The sequence below is a fragment of the Hordeum vulgare genome, chromosome 1H (assembly GCF_904849725.1).
Source record: "Hordeum vulgare subsp. vulgare chromosome 1H, MorexV3_pseudomolecules_assembly, whole genome shotgun sequence".
Lineage (NCBI taxonomy): Eukaryota > Viridiplantae > Streptophyta > Magnoliopsida > Poales > Poaceae > Hordeum > Hordeum vulgare.
The window spans coordinates 33,120,767-33,126,959 of NC_058518.1; positions in this window are offsets into that span (position 1 = coordinate 33,120,767).

Genomic DNA, 6,193 nt, shown 5'->3' on the forward strand with positions numbered 1-6,193 from the left:
TTCAACAAATAACAGTCTAAGTTCTTCAGACCCCTGTCGACGCAAGCAGTCGACAGCGGTCTCGAGGACTACACCCAGTGGGTTCACTGAGAGTGACCTCACTGGCATGCAACTCAAGCAGGCCCGCCCTATTGAGATGCATGTTATCACCTACGCCTACGAGGCCAATACTACCCGACCTGAGTACAACTTACTCTCGGGGACTCTTACAGTAAGTGCACTCCGAGTGCCACAACTGCTCGCAGTCGGTCATATTATTTACAGACACGACCAAAGTAAAGACAATATGTATAAAGACAACTGTCGGTGCAAGCACTCGACAGAAGTCTCGGGCACTACACCCACTCGACAGAGTGAACCCATTGCAAACAACAGATGCTATCCAAGAACACCCAGTGGGTTACAAGAGAAAAGTAAATACTTACTAGCCCACTTACTCGGATATCATCCCGCAGCTCCAAGCTCCGCTGGTACAAGGACGCAACGGAGTCGTAGGCCCCCTTGGCTTCTCCAGCCATCAGCTCCGCCTGCACTATAGCTCCCTTGGCCGCTCCCACCTGCTCCTCCGGGAGACGCTGGATGTTAAATTCAGCATTCGACAAGCCTGGCATCGTCGGAAGTTCCTGAGGAATCCGAAGGTCTGCCCCAGTCGGCTCTTCAATCACCAGCGCCGCTTCAGTCGGCGGCAGCACCTCAGTCGGCAGCATGTCGGCGGCGAGGGCAGCAACAGGCGGAGCAGCCTCAAGAACATGCTCCATAGCTTGTTTAGCTCTTCCGTGATCACCTTCATCAAAAGCAGATCGCCCCTAATAGACCGAACGGCGAAAGATCTCAGAAAAAGAAAGAAGCAGGACCTATGATAGAATTCGAGTCGCGATAGTATAAAACACTCGGAGTCACTACAACGCACCTGGCTGGGACGAGATGACGTTGTCCGTGTCCATGGGGTCATCCTCTTGGCGCGCCGGAGAGGTGGCAGAAGTAGCGACTCTGTCGATTGAAGTCCATTTGACCAATAAACAGGAATGCACTTGGGTATCAAAAGAAATTAGAAAATCGATACACTTACCTGGAGGTGACGGGGACGGCAACCCTCATCCGCGGCAGAGCCCTCCTAGGCTTAGACCCGCTCGGTTTGGCCGCCTTGGAAGACTGACCCGCGGGCGCAGCGACAGCTTCTCTGGCCATCTTGGTGCTCCGAGCACTCGGGGGCACTAGGGCGGTGGGCGGAGCACTCGAAGATGCCGGAGGAACTGAAGGAACGGCAGGCTCGTGTCGGCGCTTGGTCCGATGCTCTAATTGCGGAGGTGGCGAGTCCTGCTCTTCGTCTTCCTCCTCTTCCTCGCTGCTCTCTTCCTCCGATTCCCCGCTGTCGGAGACATACTCAGCACTTTCCACGCTGCCTTCCTGGCTGCCATCCTCCTCCTCCTCGGCCGGGTTCCCGTTCGAAACGGGAGAAAACCAGTTGGTCCACTTCTGCATAAAAATTCAGTCGGCGAAGTCAGACGTCACGCAGAGATTCAAACAAACGACAAGAATTAAGACAGTTAAGCGCACTCGACAAGTGTTACTCACCTGATTCGGAGGAGGATGATCCGCGCAGTAAGGCTTCACTCGCCGAGATCCTTCGGGATTCTCGCAGGGGCCCGTGATCTGGAGCACCCACGAGGTCACCTTCTCCTCAGTCACGCCCACGATGTTGGTCAGAGTGGAATCCTCGGGCCCCGTATAATGCCACATGGCGTGGTCGCGAGCCTGCAGAGGTTGGATACGCCGACCGAGGAAGACCTCCAGCAAGTCTATGCCAGTGACCCCCGACATCTACGAGTGCCTCAACCAGAGGCTGGATGTCATTCTTCTCCTCCTTCGTGAGCGCGAGTTGCTTAGGCGGGGCGGGCCGATCTAAACTAAAGGGAGGCAGCCCTGTCGACGCATTCGGACAGGCGATATCCTGGCAGTAGAACCACGTCGACTGCCAGTTCCTGACCGACTCACTTAACTAAAGAGCAGGATAACTACTCCGACTCTTTTTCTGGAAACCTAAGCCCCCGCAGAGCTAGAGGAGATGTGTCTTATCATCCGACTGGCTGAGTCGTTTGATGGTTTGGGATCTAGCGGAAAATATGTATTTGAACAGCCCCCAGTGAGGAGGGCAACCGATGAAACACTCGCACAGAACTATAAAGGCAGAGAGATGGGCAATGGCATTCGGGGGAAAGTGGTGAAGTTGTGCCCCGAAGTGATTCATGATGCCCTTGAAGAAAGGATGCGGGGGCAAGGAAAAAACCTCGGTGGACATGGCTGAGCAGCAAGACGCGCTCCCCCTCCCGGGGCGCCGGCTCGACCTCGTTCTCCGCCGGCAGCCTCCAGGACTTGTGCACGATCATCCCGTGCTCCACCAGTTGCAGCAGATCCCCCTCCGTCACCTTGGAGGGGAGGAAGTTGCCCTGAATCCACCCCGCCGACAGCGGCCGCTGCCGCCGCTGAGCAGGAGCCGCCGCCTGCCCCTTCTTCTTCCTCACCTCCATCTTGCTAGTCTGATCCTTGGTCATGGCGGCAACTGCGAGCCCTCGGGAGGAAGGAGAAGGAAGGAGTGTAGAAGCGCTGGAGGTGGTGAGAAGGACGGAGCAGGCAAGAGCGAGAGATTCGGCGAGCGTAACAAAGAAGCCTCCCCACCGAGATTTAAATAGGGTTCCGACTAGGTCACTAGCGGGTGGCCCTGAAACCTTATCCCCCTGACCCACCGCGGCGATATTAGTGGAGAGGTAGAAGGCGCGAGAATCGAGGCATCAAGCGCTACTCGAGCGCGATGGCGTCATCCCCGCTGAGCGCGCGGAAACCAAAATTTGAGGATCCCGGAAAATCCGCCGCTGTCAGTTGATCGGTCGCGTCAGAAGATGCCGCAGAAGCACTCGGCCCCCGACTGTCTGTTTCGCGAGTACTTCCACTCGGATCGTCGATCAGAAAAGTCAAAATGGACCGAGGCAAGCAACGCCCAAGCCAAGTCCATTCCAGTCGGATCCAAACTTCAAACATCGCTTCGTCATTCCAACCCCAATCTATTCGGGCACTAATGATGGGGTTATAGTCCTAGGGTAGGGTCATAGGCCTGCCCTGTAGGTCCTACCCAAGGACTACCCCTCGCAAAGGACTAGGCCCTTAGTCAGCTCCGACTGAATTAAGGAGTCCCTGTCATACAGTCGGTAACATACCCTCGATCATCCAGTCGGAGACTAGCATTCGGTGCACATCAAGATAACCGACTGGATACCTCTCGGTACATCGTAACCCCCCTGGAGGGAAACGGTCGTACGTTTTCAGGTGCATTTATTAGCATTTAGGACGTACATTACCTGTAACGTACACATTCAATCCCACTACTCCACCGCTGTACCAGAACCGTTGTGGAGGGAAACTCATTGTATTCCTTATTCCACTCGACAACAAGCTCCCTAAGCATTGAGACGTAGGGCTATTACCTCCACCGCAGAGGGGCCTGAACTCATACATCCTCGCCGTAGCTAGGACTCTGCCCATCCTTTTCGTACCCTACACATCTACTGTCAGGCTTATACCCACGACAGGATCTATAAGTCATTGAGGAGTTTGAGATATTTGAAGAATATCCACCCCTAAAAATATATGTCTTCAGTTGAAGAAATTGATCTGAAGCTGAAGAAATGAATCGCGAGGAATCTGCGATGAAATTGATATTCCTCATGAAGATACTGATATTGAGAAGTCCGGTGGTTCCTGAAGAAAATCGCTCTAAAGAATTGAAGCATGAAGATTTACACTTTCTGTTTTACTTTCTTCCCATTTGAGTAATAGGAACACCGTACTGTTAAAGGGGGTCGAAGTTACACTATGGAATGAATTTCCTCATGATGCTCAACCCAAGCCTACTCCTACCAAAAGCCTCAAAGTGAGGAATATGAGTGACATGAGGACACTCACAGTTGAGGGCTCCGACCGTTTCGATAGCCACGCCACGTCACTGGTCTTATCCAATCCAACGGTCATATTACTTAAGGGCATTAGTGTCAAATCATGTCGGGATGCTCCCAGGCTATAAATAGCCACCCCCACAACCACTAGCTGGTTGGCTGCTCCATTAGAAACTGACACTTGTCATAAGAGCAACCCAAATTCCTTAGAGCCTTCGAGAGTAATTCATCAGTGAGGAAATACACCATACACCGAAACCACAAACCAAACCTAGTGATTGAGCATCACTGAAGAAGTTGTTCCTGTGTGGGACTGAAGCCTTTTACCTTTGAGGACTGTGCATCCTCCAGACGGTTAGGCGTCATGATCTAGAGCTTTCCAGCAGTCAATAGTGGATCGCTAGGTGACCAAGTTTGTGAGGGTTTGGAAGTCTGCCCTCAAGACTTACCACGAGTGTTGGGCGAGGACTGTGTGTCCTTAGCTCAAGGAGAATACGGTAGGGATTGTGTGTCCCGGGACTGGGTGTCCTTTGGTTTCAATACCAAGCCGCTCCAAACCAGATGTACGACTGTCACAGCAATTGGAACTGGGTCATCAACGACTGTCTCCACTGAGAAACGGGTTCTAATTCCTCAACTCCTTACTTTCCTTGTATTGTGTGTTGATGACTTTCACTGCGATAGTTTGAAGAATTTGTTGAAGACTTTCTCTGAATTTCATCAACCCCAAATTCTTCACGTTAGTTAATCCTCATCTGTATTATGCATGCCTGCTCACAGTGCAATCTGTTTTCACATTCTTCACTCTGAAAAACTGCTGTTGTGAAACTTTGCACATCTAATCCTTTACTGTTTCTGCTGTAAGTTAGTCATCAGTGAGGAATTTCCTCAAAAGGAATTTCCTTAGTGATGAAATTCTAAAAATCTCCTATTCACCCCCCTCTAGTCGATATAACGCACTTTCAATTGGTATCAGAGCAAGGTACTCCCTTGTTCTGTGTGATTTTGGTTTAACCACCTGGAGTTTTAGTTATGTTGACTGCAGGCATGTTTAAGGTGACTGCAGCATATCCTACCTACGAAGGAAAGAACTTTCCCTTCTGGAAGAACAAAATGCAAATGCATCTACAAGCTATTGATAATGATCTCTGGTATATTGTGGAAAATGGCATCCCATCATCTCTGCCAGTGTCCCTGCGGCTGATGTGAAGAAATTCAAGCAACTCGATTCTCAAGCGAAGAACATCATCTGTGGCCATCGAAGCCCAGGCCAGTTTTGAAGAGTAGGTGCTTTGGGCTCTGCAACACTGATCTAGGAGAGACTGTGCAAGGTAAATGAAGGAGTATCAACCTAGCGTGACTCTCGTGTTGATATTCTTCGCAATCTCTTCAATCGCTTCAAGAGACATGGCAATGAAAGCTGCCAAGACACCTTTGATCGCCTCACTGACATATCAAATGAACTGCAAGCACTGGGAGCTCGAGACATCACTGATCACGAAGTTGTGAAGAAACTGTTGAGATCTTTGGATTCTTCATTTGATATTTTAGTTCTGATGATTCAAGAAAGACCAGACTACAAGATGCTTGATCCAGCTGATATACTTGAAAGGCTAAATACTCATGAATTCCAGCTAGAAGAAAAGAGAGATCTATATGGACCAAGCTATTCCAGAACACGTGCACTGAAGGCTAGAGAAATTTCCTCATCTGAAGAAGAAGACACAGATGACAACATTTGTGACCCTGAAGAATTTGGACAGGAGCTTGCAATGCTCGTGAGGAAATTCCAGAGATTTACACGACGTGGCCAGTTCGATAAATCTTCAAGAAGAGACATGAGGAAATCAGAATCTCCGTCTGAGGACTACAAGAAACGAACCTGTCACAAGTGCAAGAAATCAGGTCATTACATTGCTGATTGTCCCCGTTGGGGAAAGGAATCAAAGAAGAAGAAATACAAGGATGACAGTTCTGATGACTCGAAGAAGAAGAAGAAATCTTAAAAATCCTCATCTTCAAAGCCCTCATCACACAAGAAGACTAGTTTCAGAAAGGCTCGAGCACTTATTGGCAAGGAAATGGACTCAGAGGCAGAATCAGAGGAATGTGATGAAGAAGAGGGTTCCGATGAAGGCTCAGAATCCGGACAGGCTAGTCTTGCACTAGCAACCACCTTCGTCAGCAAATCAATCTTCAATCTTGAAGAAGATGATTGCACCATCCATACTGATGACTATGCTGAT